The sequence below is a fragment of the Pelodiscus sinensis genome, chromosome 7, assembly GCF_052426305.1.
Source record: "Pelodiscus sinensis isolate ZL-2025 chromosome 7, ASM5242630v1, whole genome shotgun sequence".
Taxonomy (NCBI): Eukaryota; Metazoa; Chordata; order Testudines; family Trionychidae; genus Pelodiscus; species Pelodiscus sinensis.
The window spans coordinates 32915001-32930543 of NC_143058.1; positions in this window are offsets into that span (position 1 = coordinate 32915001).

The window sequence follows — 15543 nt, forward strand, 5'->3', positions numbered from 1 at the left end:
CAAGCATTTTTCCATAAACACTCTTGTTATGATGTTAGTTTGTTCAAACCACTCTGAGGTAACTGAGGGAGCCTCCTGTTTACAAGCTTGCATGACAATTTTAAGGGTATGGATTGAGAGAAGTTGAAGTCAAGGCTTCCAACAGGCAGGCAGTTTTATGCCACATAGTTAAAATAAAAAAAATATTCTTCTGGCACTACAATGGAAGACCAAAATCCTGTAGTATCCCTTGAAAAGCAACCCTGTCAGTTATTGATTGAGACTCCAGACTTTGACTTTACTAAGTCTGTGTTGTTTTCATATAGAGGTCTAGTAAGTTAGGGAATAAAACACTTGTCTTCTGTGTGTCCGATTACTGATCATATCAAAGCCCCAACAAACAAATGTCAGACCTGTCTCTTGATCCCTGGTGGATGGCCCATCCCACAAAACTGCTGTTAATTGACAGTGCAATGGTAATGACACACCTAGACTTGTTTCAACCACCAGAACTTCTAAAGTGTGGCCTACCAGGCTTAAAGGATTAATTTCTTGATGCTGTTCCTTAGTTTTCTCTTCTGTTCTGCTTACATGAAGTGCAGCATGACTTTCTTTGTATGCAGAAATGGCAAAGAGCTATATAAATCTCAATATTACATTCAATTGCCTCTTAATCTTTATGGCACTGGCTTTTTTTCACCCTGTCACTCAAATGAATGGTGTAGAAGTTTTCTTTTCTGTAGAATCTGCCTCCAAGGGTATAACACTTTTTCAATCACTACTCTATTCAGTAACCCAATGGGAGTGTTATCCATGGAGTCCCACACTTCTGGAACTTGTTCTGTCTGGCATTTGCTCTATCATTCAGCAGAAAATGATGAAGCTATAGACAGCACGAACCATGTAAAAGGAGGATTTTGAGCCACAGCCTAGATGCCAAGGGTAAAGGAAGCAATTTTAAAATCAATAAGTTTAAAAAAAATCAGTTAATTGATCTACACTCCAGCTCTGTGGAGATTTTGTCAAATCAGAGAAAGGGGTGGGGAAATGGAATCATTTCTCAGTTTCAAGAGCAAGATAAAGGATGTATACTGTCCCTATTGGATCAAATTTAAATCGCCTATGTTTAAATTTCTCTGCAATCTCTTCTGTCTCTCTCAAATCCCAGTAATTTAGAAGGGGGCGGGGAAAAGTTACAACCTTATTGAAAGTTTTGCAATGCAAGCACCGCTTTAAATCATGTATTGTGCAGCTCTGAGCACATGGCCAGCACCAACTGATAACATGGAAAACCTGCCAGAGAGGGAGGGCTTGAACTCACTCACTCAAGGGCTAATTTGATTAAATCAATGGAGACACATCTAGGCAAAACAGGTGGAAGTGAAATCTGATTCTAGTCTTTCTAGTACTCCTTTGAGCTTTTCAGAAATCTTTTTTCTAGTCTTCCTTCCTCACCAATACTAGCTGCCACACAGATGTATATACTACCTTGTAAACTACATAAAATGTAGCAGGATACACCAAGCTTTAAAAAAAATATGTTTACAGAAATTGCCTTGTAGCATTTCATTTCACTTACCTCAGACATATCAGGGGGAGATGTACATTCTCTGAATCTCTTCACATAATGGCTTTTCTGTTGTCATCAACCTTTACCCTTCATGTGTAACAAAGAAAACATAAAACTATGATAATGATTCTGTTATAGGATCAATATAGTCTGATTACAGCTTCGTTTCTTAATCACTAGCATGTTCTGGGCTTCACTGAACAAAAGCTAAGTATCATTACCAGAGTTTCCCCTGCAGTCCTACGTCTTGTGGATGTGGACTGTGCTGGGGCAGAAGAGTACAGAAGGCATATATGCAGGTTTATGGACATGCAAAAAATTCCATATCCTTTGTAGTAGGGATGTTAATATGTACTGTGTACATCGTTTTATGCAACCCCCTATTCCCCATGTTGCTGCCTCTGTATCTGAGGCAACAGTGCATTAGGAGGGAGGGGGGAGCCAGTGCAGGTGGGGAGCCTCTGATAGAGAGGGGAGGAGGGTAGATGGGCGAGAGTGTTTGCAGAGACCTGTCTTCCCCATTTCTGCCCCATTATACTGTCTCCGATACAGCTTAAAAGCCAGATCCCCATGAGCACTGGCTTTTGCCAGCACCCCCCACATGTTATGTATAACTGCTGAAAATTTTAGTGGCTACATGTTTACAAAAATAAACAATTTTAACATCCCTACTTTGTGGTATAATTGGCTTAAGTATTTAAATTGTATATAGTTCTTGCCTTCCCAGCTTCATTGTTAATTGTTTAATTTCGTGTCAAAGTGCCTTATAGCACTAAACAACTTACCTAACCAATCACTTACTGAATAGGATGGATTGGCCCTGCTATCTGACTCTTTAAAATACTGTATTCCAAAACCACGACTTCTTCAGTTTCTTAAAAGAGATGAACTTAGAGAGAATACAAAGAAGAATCATATTTTCCAATCCTACCTTTTGCTTTCTGACTGCTCCTTCTGTGAATCTTTAATTCAGGAGAGGCCTTAAACACTGGCCCTCTTTTGCTCTCCCTTTTGGAAAAAATGTGTGTTCCTCCAATTCTGAGCTTACCCATTGCTAAATACAGGCTTTGAGAAACTGATGTACTTTCAGGGCTTAATCAGAAAATAACTTTAGAGTAAAGTCTTGCAGAATTTATTATGAGTATGTGCTCTACAGAAATTACTCTAAGATGTATCGGATTGAATAGAAAATGTAAATATTTTGGGGGGGTGAGGTCCAGTTATCCTATAAAATGCTAGAAATGGGCATATAATTTTCTGTGAAATATAGTGACTAAAGGGAATTAGTTTCATACTAGATCAAATATATTTTCTTCAAATGGTAATATTTGTTCATTGTTATTGATTATGGAGGATCCTATGTTGCTTTCAGAGAAGTCAATGTTTACATTATAGCTACTAAGCAATTCAGTGAAATTACATGCCAGATCCTTATTGTGAAGCTCTGGCCTAGTTGGATTGGCTTTGAATGAGGAAACTCTGTGTAGTGGGAAAGTAAATCCTCCTTCTTCAGACCGCGTAATGCTGGCAGAGCTGCTTTAAGGTCACTAAAGAGGTTGCAGGAGTCCCACAGAGTCTCTACTTCTACCCAAAAGATGGTGCTCAAGTTCAATAGTGAAGCCATGTTATGTGAATCTACAACCAGTTCCCCACTAAAATTCCCACATGGACTAGTGCAAATGCTAACCCTTTTGGAGCGCAGCATGTTGGTACTCAGGATGGCATCGTCTGGATGGGCTTCCCACATTTCCACCTTGTCTTACCTCTATGCTACAGAAGGGCACTCTTATCATGGCTTTTGGGCCTCCCAACCTGTAGGGTTGGACCAAGGATTTGTCCATAACTAATTCATCCTCACAACACCTCTGTTCAATGGGAAAACTTTTTCCTTATTACCTTTCTACACATGGTGAAAGAAAAGCCAATGGACAGTTAGCTGAGCATAGAGTCAAGTAAAAACTAGAACATTTCTTGGGTCTCAGCCATGCATGTCAAATTATTTCTGTCCTATATGAAGGGTTTTGTGGATTTGCTGGATATCACCATGCCCCTCACTTGATAAAATGGCAAATAGTTGTAGTGCTGTTGCTCCCAGGATATTAGAGAGAGAGAAAGTGGGTGAGGTAATATCTTTTATTGAGCCAAAGTATTTTGCTGAGAGAGACAAGCTATTGAGTCACTCAGTGCTCTTTTTCAGGTCCAAGACCTGCAGAAATGCTCTGTGTGGCTTCAAAGTCTGTGTCTCACTAACAGAAAATGATCCAATAAAAGATATTATCTTGCCCATCTTGTCTCTCAGGTGAAAGACACAATGAAAGTACTAGTTGTTTATTACTCATAGAACAATATTAGAAAAAGACAATATTAATTATTGAAGAAATTTAATTGTGACTGAAAAGTCTTTATGCACCTACAATATACTGTATCCTAATTCATTAAATAAAGGGTTCCCTCTGGATTGTTCAGGTACTTTCCAAAGCAATAAGAGGGAAATAATCCAGACTCATCTATTACCCCTCAAGTCATTAAAATATGCCTGTATTACTACTTGTTGTTGCCTTCTCTGCTGTATTCCAGATTGTAGATTCAGAATCTTTCATCTTAGACTTAGAGCCCCTCTACTCAAAGTCTTGGTGTTCATCTCTTCATAGTGTGAATATAATCACATTTTTCTCCTTTGTTGCACACAGGATAACTTCTGCCATCATTCTAGAAGTAATCTAAGAAACAATTCTGCATGTTCTCATGCAGTCTCTTTTTTTAGAGAATTTCCCATATTAGCAGCTCAAATTTTCAAAGTGCTACAAAGATGTTCTTCTCTCTTGTCACTGTTATCAATTTACATAAGAAAGTAGTGCTTAGCACAGGCCTCTCCCACTCCCTGAAATCAATTCCCTCTGCTCTAAATGTTCCAAAACAAGGACTATTGAGGTGGAGCCAGAAAGAAGCTCCTGCTGTGATTAAATTGGATCATTTAAAAACTGATGCTCCAATGACAAATCAGCATATTTGACAGTGTTACTTTGCTATTACTGTTTGATGCTGCCTACTGTATTCTTAGAAATTGTACAGATGGTACAAATACTGTGCTTAGGTAGAGATTTTTGCCCATCTCTTTTGCTCTCAAAAGAAATATTTCTTTAAAATTGCTCAATAAAGGTTGATAGACAAATCTGTCTTAGATATTTAATACTAATTTATTATTGCTTAGATGACTTATAACAATAGGAAGTCATCAGTTTGTTTTCTAAATCCTAATGCAATGGTTGCCATAAGAACACAAACTATGTGTACATTTTAATGCGTCTATGCTTCATAATTATGCATGGTTGTGTGCTGTTATAATTGACATAAAATATAAAACAGGTCAAAGAGCAGCTATTAAAACTATTTTTCATTTTGCTGCCTGACAGCAAGCCACATCAATGCGTGGTACATTTAATAGGACCATACAAAGAATGCAAAGATAGTTATATAATTTCAACCATATTAAAGCCTCCAGAACTTGCAATCTAATTATTTCCTACAGTATATTCTTGCAAACTGTATTACTTTATTTGGAATGTATCCATTTTCCGATTAAACAATAGAAGTATATTAAATTAGCATTGGAGGTGGGAATCATAAAACTTCTGGACATATTCCATAGAGGTCATTCTGTTAGGTTAAGAATTATCCCAGGCACAATGATTTTCTGCCACTTAAAATCAAAAATAATGTTAGAATTGTGCTAATTCCATATGCTATTTAACTCACAGACCTGAATTCTACAAAAGGGTAAATGGTAGTTATGTTTCCTCTTAACAATAGAATGATAAAAAATGCAAGACACACTCTCAATGTATAAAATGTACCTGATGTGCAAACTGGTCTGTTTATTAACAAATGTAACTTTGTTACAGGAAACATTTATATACAGTTTGCACAAGTTTTACTTTTTTCTTTGTTGTCATTAGTGTCATTATGACAAATGATCATCTATTTCTGTGTTTAGATCTAGATTTTCATATTACTGGGGGGAATTCAGTGTTTTGTCTCAAATGCTTTTAAAACTAGGTTTGAGAAGGGCCATTAATCCATGCTAAAATGTGCACTGTTGTATTCATCCCCAAACTTTGCAACAGAGATAATCTATTACCTATTTCAAGTTGCTGTTAAGTACCACAGCTATGCTATTTTGAAAAACAGGTTAACATACCTGATGGGGCAAATCCTTAGCTGACAAACTTTCCTAGGATCATTGAAATCAATGGCACTATTACAATTTGCCAGAAGATGATCTGGCCTTCAGGACCAAATACTGATAATTAAGTCAGAGTAAAGGAGTTTTTCCGGTGTGTATTTTGGGCTTTGTATAGCCGCATTAGGTTGGTGTACATGACAAGGAAAACAATGCAGACCTCTAACGATCTATAGGCTCTCCTTTATCATGAGACTCAGTCCAGTCACAGACTGGATGTTTTAGGAGCCCAGTAAAAGACATTAGAATCAGTTTCAGTTGGCCAGTTCAAGTCCAGTCCAAGTAAATAGAAACTGAAAGCTATCATCTGGTTTGTGATTTATGAGGAAATTTGATAGATTCAGTCCAATTTCAAAGCATAAAGGTGATTGTCACAAAAGGCACGGGTTGGTAGTTCCAATGGAGAGGTCAAGGTCTGAAAGAGTGCAATGCCCAAACTTTGCTCTTTCTGATTGAGCATATTTATAGGTGAGCATGGAGAAGGATGTGTTGCTGCAACCTGTCCTGTACCCCGCCCAACAGATAAAGACTTCAGCCTTCAGTGTTGCAGATCTGGCATTTTTCATTCAGTGAATTACCTTGCATTCATTCCCCAGCCATTCCTTACTTTTCTGTCCTTAGCGCTATTTGCATCACCACAACGCTCTCCCTCTCTATTTCCTTTTCCTGTTCAGAATGTAGAGACTCTGCCTTATTTTGTGGTGTTTGTACAGTTCCTAGATCCTGGAACAAATAACTCAAAAATAATAGTGAAAGTTGTATGTATAGTGGGAAGTTGGCAATAACACTATCTGACCAAAACTAAAGGTACTCCTTCATAACTTAATGCCGTGGAGTATATTTATCTCAAAACGGTGCAGTACATGATGCAATCAATTATAGAAAGCATGGACAATTCAAGGCCTCTAGGCCAAAATACTAGCCTTTCTACTAGTCACCTAGATTGAGATCAATAACATGCTTGATATTCCCTGCCTGCACAATCAAAGATGTTGCTAGCACAGAGGAATCAAGAAAATAAAAACTGGCAGATTCCCTTTGTTCTTTGTTGCTATGACATTATGAAAAGTAAGTACATATCTCTTTTCAAGATTTTCATTTAAATCTCCTCTTCTTGAAGTGTTGTGGTTAGTAGTGACTGCAAAAGTAGATTATGTGAAGAAAGATTACTTAAGTGTCAGGGGGCCTCCAAAGAGTATGAGACACAGATACTGAGATGTCCAACTTTGAGCTTTTAAACCTCCTCTTGGAGGAAACAGTGCACTTGTCACAGTATCTAATTTAACTACAAATATCTGCCGTGTCTTCATATTGGTTATAATGCAAAGTTCCAAGTTCAATAAATGTGGTCAGAGACTGCCTGTGAAAAAGGTGCCTATATGCTTTCATCAAACTCGCTTAAACCCCTGAACAGAGTTCTGCTTTCTGCATAAAATATACAGTGCTTTGTATAGGCTTCGACAGCAATTCTGCAAATCTTTATATAGGTGGTAATAAAATACTTTAGAAAAATGAAAAGTAACAGGATATTTTATGAAAATGAGTCAAGTAGGAAGTTTAAGAATTCAAAACATGTTTATTGCCTTACAAATCTTACCACCATATCAGCTACAGGGACATATATTTTCCTTTACAATAAAGGGAAAATAAAGAGCACTTCTTGTCAAACAATTATATGCATCCTACTTATTAATAACAGAGATTTGCACTGTGGAAAACGTTAGCTAATTGAAACAGGCTTTTATAAGCATCTGAGGCATCTAAGTAGGTGTTATCAAGGCAGAGTTTCAACATTGGGGAATGATATCAAAGGGAATTTTTGATGTATCGGGCCCTAATTCTGTCATCATGACTCATGTTGATTTGTACCTGACTCTGCCTGTAATTTTTGTTGACTTCAGAGTAGTGTTTAACATGGGCCTGCATTCTCTTTTCCCTGAGGTATGGGGGAGGATTAGCTGTTGATAATTGGTAGAAGAATTCTATAGGAAGACACTATAGAAGTTATGCAATTAGGCTTCCATTCAAAAGCTAAAGGTTCCTAAGAAAAGGTTTTGACTCCTTTTAAAAGGTACATTTAGAAGCATTATATTAAACTGTGCTGTGTTGACTGTGTCTGTTAATGGATGAGTTAATCCTGGAGCTTGCCTTGAACCTAATTCCTCAGTGGATATGTAATCCATCTGCCCAATATTTAAAGGGTTAGAGTAATTTGCAGCCTTGTCATCATGCTGGACTCACTACCCATCTGGAAGAGGATATCCAGGTAGCCACAGTTGATCTTAAAACATCGCCTGAATCTGGCTGACAAGAGTCCTTTCCTGTGTGATCATCTCTGATGGTTATTTAGCTATAAAAGTTCCTTAGCCATCTCCAAGTTGAGTGTATATAATGCACTATAACAGGGGACAAGGTAAGAAAGACACACAAAGCTACACCTTGATGCATCAATGCAGCAGCCCATCTTTACTCAGGAGTGAGGGCAGTTGAGATGGAGTCCTACAAGCTACCCTAGGTAATTGTCAGTCTTCCAAGATGGTCAATTACTTTTATTTCTTATGATTAATGCCACCTATTAACTGCCATGTAGCACAGTGTGAAAAATATGGGGCACTCTCATGAGAAGAGCCACATCCACAACCCAACTGAACAGCTCTACTGGTGACTGGACAACTGGGAGCCCTAAGAGCCTATACTCCACTAAAAGGTACAGCCCTCAGGGACCCTACTGAAGGAGATCTGGAGTTCCTGTTTGGGCTGGGTACTCCATTTAAGCTGGAAAGAGACACAGGAAGTTGTTTGTGCCATAAGGTTGATCCTGGCTGGCAACTGCTAGTGACCCTGCCCATTGCTACTTGACTCCTGGTCTTAGCCCCAGTTCTTGACTTTGACACTCCCCCAGTTTCTGGCTCCAACCTTGTTCTGGTCTCTTAACTGTGTTTGTCCTCTTTTCTGACAGCGTGAGCTCTTGCCGTAGGCTCTGGCTCTTTGGCTTCCAATTCAGTGATGACTCTTAGCTTTGGCTCTTGTTTCCTACCTGGCCGAGCTCTGACTGTACCTAATCCAAGATAGTATATGAATTTCGGTTACCACCTTTGACATTGACTGGTTCTTTGTCCTAGGATCAGGCCAGGTATTCAATTATTTTATGGTTGGGAACCCTGATGTGCAACATTGCAACACTTATACTAAAGGAACTCTTATATTTTTATATATACACACATACAGACAGACACACACAATTATAGTTTAATAATACAATTAGCACTGTCACAAACACTCCAATTTCATAAGATAGGTGGAGAATGTATATTCATATTTCCATACTACATACTCTCACTATTCCTTCTAGAACAACCTGAGGTGTTAGCCATCAAAGCAGAGCCAAGCCTCGGAGCGCGTGGGCAGCGGACAGCCCTGTCCGCTGCCCACGTGTTCCGCCGCTTTGCTTCCTCTCCCTGGTCTGCTGGAGACCAGGGAGAGGAACGTCCCGTTCGTAACTGCGGATCCGACATAAGTCGGATCCGCGTAACTCGGGGATTGCCTGTAGGTCAGTATATTATTTATCTCACCTTATTATCATATGTGTCAATTCATTTCCTTTAATGGTTGTCTGTCGCATCTGTTGTTTCTGTTCTACTTGGTTATTAGGTCAGGTCTCAACCTGTTATTTCAGGTTTTTTTAAGTAATGATGTGTCTGCTAAATTTGAGGGTATTCTTGGAAGCGCCTATACCTTGGAAAGTCCCTCGTTCTTACCACCATCTATTTAGGTGAAAGGTCCTGACAAAAAAAAAAAAAGGTCCAAGACAAAAATACTAACTTTGCCTTCGCTCAACATATAGGGCGTGGCCTGTAAGTCTTTTGTATTATAGCCAAACTGCCAATATAAACCTACCGTAACTTATTATAATAAACATATAATCAAACCCATGAGGAAAGAATGAATATATATATATATATATATGTGCTAGTGAGCAGGTTAGCCCTATAAGTTACATGACTCCTGGCTCCTAATTTCAGACCTGCCCAGTGGCCTGGAGTTGTTGCACACCAGGGTGACCATGAAGCATGACTGCCCATGTTGCTGTTACTGGTCTTCCATAGGTCCTAACAGTACCTTAAATTATTTCCATGTTATAATTGTGGAAGCTGATGTCCAGGACCATGATAAAGCTAGAAGGAGACTCTGTGTTTCCTAAAGCGCTACCTTTTGGACTAATGCAGTATTATTCCATACAGTATAATATCTAGTGTTCTGCTTTGTCCAGTTTTGAATCTCCCAGGCAAGAGAGTAGTAGGCTTCCAGAAGAATAGAGAGAAATGTGGTGTACACCGGGACTGGAAACTGTAGTAAAAAAGTGGGCCAAGCCATAAGGAACTCTTTATTCCTATTGTAAATCTTAAAGATCTCAGAGCTGCTTAGTGGTAAGCAAGAAGCAGAGTATTGGAGGTGGAGGGGAGAATTGTTAGATTGGCAATGAATGTCTGCTTCAGATTGCAAATCTACTTGAGAGAACTGTCAAGATTTATTTTGTCTGTGGTCATACCTCCTCAGCTTCATGTGCTATAGGACAAGTCAGTGTCAGTCCCCATAATACATGAGGTTCGAAGGGATGCCGGAAAGGATGAGACCACAACTGGGGGTTTTAAAAAGCACAAACTGATTTTATTTTGATGACGCCAGACAGTCATCAGAACAAAAATTAAACAGATTGCCAGACAACACAAAACAATTCCCTGAGGCTTTTCTAAATCACAATAATTCCCAATAACTGCCCAGGGGTTAGGAACAGTTGAATTAACACTGGTATTGTCCATAGGGCTGATTATTTACACAACTTTATACAAGGAAACAGTAAAAAACCTAAACCACAACTATTTATAAACTAACTTAGTAACTTTTTAGCCACTGTCACTTGACAAGCAATAAGGACAACTAAAAAATCAATTAGGATAGGGATGATGACGGGGGGGGGGGGGGTGTTATACCAGTTCTGGAGACAGCAGGAGCACAAGTACCGGTCACATGCTCATAAACTATCTCCACTCGGGTCGACCAACTCGGAGTACGCTCAGTAAGACTCGAGAGCGGGGGGTGCAAAGCGTCTGGGTGATCAGGCCAGGCGTTCACTCGATGCGAATCCCCAGTGAGAGAGGGGCTGCCTGCCTGTTTTATTGCCTGTGAACTTATCACCCCATAGGTTGGTTTTTGCTTCAGTGGGCGGAGTAGCAGGCCTGAGCACAAGTCAGCCCATTGGCTGATCTTTCACTGCAATGGGTGGAGCGAGCAGGGGAAGATTATTAATTTACATGCCCTTATATGGAAAACACTCCACCTCACAGACAGAGCCCCCTATACCAGCCTTAGAGGTATTACAGGCTATGGCTCCCTGCGACGGGCAGCCATTGTTGTAGTTCTGACTCGGACAGTCAGAAGCCTCTGACCCCAACGGCCTGTCTGATCACAACCTAATGTAGTGACACTGTGGAAGCAGCTGCTTGTACTGACAATGTGTGGGTCTAATAGTGTGACACACTTCTTGTATGAAATCTGGCCTTCAGCTTGGAGAGAGAGGTATTATTACTCTCTCAGATCCCCAATAGGGGGGATGGATTGGCTGTGGAAAGCATGGTGCTCTTGCATGTTAACCACTCTGTCAGCGAAGTGGTTTGGGGTGTCATGGTAGCAGTTAGTACTCTGCTGAGGACCTGGAGCCTGTACAAGCTTGGGCAATGTAATTATTTAATGGGGGTGATGTCTTTACCTTGAGTATTAATAGAACTGTAGCCTTATTACTCACACGTCTTCTGTTCATTTTCAAGCCAGCAGGTAAATCTCAGATTTGCCTGTGATTGCACACACTTGGTAAGGAATCCTCTCATGCAGAGTAGTGAACAGAGATGAAAGATGCAGTGACATTGCAGACAGCTTCTCAGGACATTTTGAATAGTGAATCTCCATAAGGTGGCCCAGCTCCAACATCTGAAGTACATTTCCAAGACTGAGCTTGATGATATGGATCTTTGGTATACCCAGAAAAGTAAAGCCACTTTATGTAGTGACTCTTAGCTATGCTCAGCTGCCCGGTTATATAGACTTTAGATTATTCTAATCCAAAGCCCAGCTTTTGTACTTCAAATTCTTGAGTGTGGGGATTTAGAAGCATATAAAAGCTCTGGATTCCATTACTGTAAAATGCATCAGAAAAGTGTTGAGCTAGGTAATTACCTTAATCCAACCGAAATAGTTGGTCACAGTATACATTACATGAGCATCTAGAGTCAGACTTGATCATGCAGTCAACCTGAACAAAATTAGCTCAGCAACACAGGGCCAGGTTTTTTAATTAGTTCTCAGTGGCAAGAATATTTAATGTTTCCAAAAGTCAAGTGCAAATTCTACAAGTGACACAATTCAAGAAGATTTCATAAGGTTGAATTAAGCCTGGCCTGGCCTCCCACAGTCACATGAAGCATCCAAGGGTAACTTAATTTATCCCTTACTGTTAGCGTCTCTACTAACTTCCATAGGTTGAGCCATAATAAAAAGTAATGGTATGATTAACTTTATAGTAATAAGCTATTGCATTCAAAATACACATTTAAGTCTAATTTTCCTTGAACTACACAAAAGCTGAAAATATAATAGCATTTCCCCGTCAGTTGACAGTACATTTTAGTGTAATTGGCTACCCTGGCTTGTACGGGTTTAATAAAATAAATGGGATTCATGAAAAAGCTCGCTGGTCACTTAGCGACTGTTTCATTTCTGTTGTATTGTTTTCAGGTTAGAAAATAAATCCCTTTATTTATTGTTTTTAAATATTTATGGGACACAGTTTGAAGTACATGGCACTTGGTGTACTCAGGCTAAACATGCAAATGGATAACTTTCTGAAATAAAAGGAAACACAAAGTTAATGCTAACCTTGAATTGCTTTCATGACAACGATCACTTAGCCCAGTATAAAGGAGACTTTGTAGTCTACTGAAAAGCTACAACACTGAATTATTAATTATTATTTTATAATAGGGAATGTACAAATACTTGTGCACAGTAAAACAGAGCCATGCTCTCACAGCTGGCACATATTGACTGGTGGTGAGAGACTGGGAAAAACTTACTTCGTGACTACTGCTATTTTTGCTAATAACTAAATAAGCTGTCAGTGCTACAGCTTAATGACATCACTTTTCTTCAATGCCACCTTATGTGTGTCTGACACATATGTTGCGCCAAAGTGCATGCAGTGTATTTTTAAGTGCCATGTCTGTGAAACAGCGTTTTCCATTTGTTCTGTTCTCAGCGGCATGGTTCCATTCCCAGTCCCCATTAGGAGCCACTGGGCTCTACGCCTAGCAGCAATCATTGTTCTCTTGAAAATCTGGAGGCTTACCGTGTTTTAGCCCACAGGTTATGCAAAGTTTTACAAACCCTGCCTGCCCTCCATGGGCTATACTCATCCACATGTTCAACAAGTTTTTTTTTTTTAACACTTCGGTGATGGTTGAGGGGCGGAATCAGAATTGCTGTTGTAGCCTGAGCAGCTGTCACGGGAGGGACCAAGCAGGCAGAGCAGAGGGGGATGAGAAGTCAGGGAAGAGATAATCAGCTGTGAGATCCCATCCCCTGTGCCCAGCACTCCAAGTCCCATGGGAATACCCTGTGACCTTCTTCCCTCAGTTGAGTCTGAATGTGGCTGGCTCTCTGTGAGAGGGGCGATGCTCTGTTTAAGGACACGGCTCCTTTGCTCAGCTCCTGGCTCTGGCTGCCTGAGCTCACCCCAGAGGAGTGCACAGCAGAGGCAGAAGGCAGTTGGGGAGGGTTGGAGATGGTGTGAGGGGTAAGCCCAGTCACCTTCTCTTCCCATGCAGCCACCTGCAACACAGCCAGTCTGCGGCCATCTACTTTGCACTTTGGCAGTTGTGCAATGATGTATCTAGAGATCAAATGCTTCTGGGTGACAGGCTCAGACCCTGACACCTGAGTTAAGTACCCTCGTTATTGTTCATTAACAGTACCCATGATTCATCTCCCACAGGCTATACACGTGTGTGGATTATCTAAGACATTTTTTACACAATCAGGAAAAACCGTGAGTTATGCATGGGTGCAGGTAATACACGTGCGCGGGTTATATATGGTAATTTAGGTACCTAAATGGAAGACAAACTTTTGAAGATCTGGCCCACTCTGCTGGTCTATAGACAGACAAGATGTGCTCAAGCACATGCTCTGAAATGACAAAGCCTAGAGAGGGTTTTACAGAAAGTGTAAAAACCTATTTCCACCTGGCAATTCCATTGTATATTACCATATGTGACATACTATGGCATTTTTAAAGAAAATTTTGAAAGTTTAATTTCATTCATACTATTTTCAAATCCCTCAGTCAGACAGTCTTAAGTACAGGCCTTACAGAAAGAAAACATAAATCCTACAGAATACATGACAACTTCCAACAAGGAACTCAGAACAGGTTTTTTTTATACATAATAGCACCCAGGACTAAATAATCCACATCTGAGATCTTTCTGATTTCCAGGGAAAGTCTACTTTTTGGAGAAAGACACAAACCATTGTTGTGGTTTGGAATGTTAGGAGTGCTCCACTAGAAGACAGGTGAGATGGACAAGTAACTCAGTTCAGTGTTAGCTATATGGTGTGTGCACAGTCTGATTCCCCATTCTTTTATAGAAGTATAATTGAATTGAAACCATCAATGTGATGAAGTGGAGAATTGGTGTGCATTTCATTCTCTTGGTACCTGATATGTGTTCTTTACATTTTAATTGGGATATTGGGCATCCATTCTTGCCCTCCTAGCCACAAATTTCTACTTTGCTCATTATTTCAGCCAGGATATAATAAATCTTATTGAGAGGAAATATTACGATTATTTTATCTGGTCATTCTTCCTTGGTTATTTGGAATCCCAGTTTACAGAGATGTTTCTTAGACAGAAAGATGGTCTGTCTTACTGACTGACTAATTTTTCACTTTCAAAATAGTATGAACCCTTGCTGGAGCCTCTTCCAACATATGACCATTGAAGTTCCCTTCTGCTGGTTCTAAATTAATATTTTTGAAGACCACCAAAATTGAATGCTGAATGAATACTCCTCTGCAGTCTTTTTGGAGTATATGATTAAACAATAGGACAAAGGATATAGACAAACTAGAGGAGAAGAACATAGAAATATATTAAGCTAGCATCATGAATGGTTGGCAGAATTTGCATCTTTAGTCTACAACTGTCTATACTCTAATCCTTGTATACATCAGAGGATATCATTCTGATCCTGAAAACATGTGTTCATGTGCTTAATTTTTGCTCTTGTGAACAGTCTCATTAAAGTCATTGTGACACTCATGTGAGTAAAGTTAAATATGTGCATAAGCATTTCCTGGATGGGGTATGTATTTATAATCTAAGAATGTGTTGGATTCTGGAGTTCACATATTTGATCCTGCACACCTTCACCACTGTAAAACAGGAATAACCCCACTACAGTCTATGGAATTAAGCAAGATTAAGCATGAATTGAGACAATTCACAATCTGATACTTCAGTCTGAATCCCTACTGAACTGCTGCCTTCATAATTGGAAATCACTATGGTAGTGGTTTACATTCACTTTATGCTGGTGTTAGTGACTTTCACGATGCAAAGCCCTGGAAAATAAAGCTCTATTATTTTAAGCCTCAGTGCGTATGTGTATAGAAGAATAAAGCAATTAAATAGTTTGTC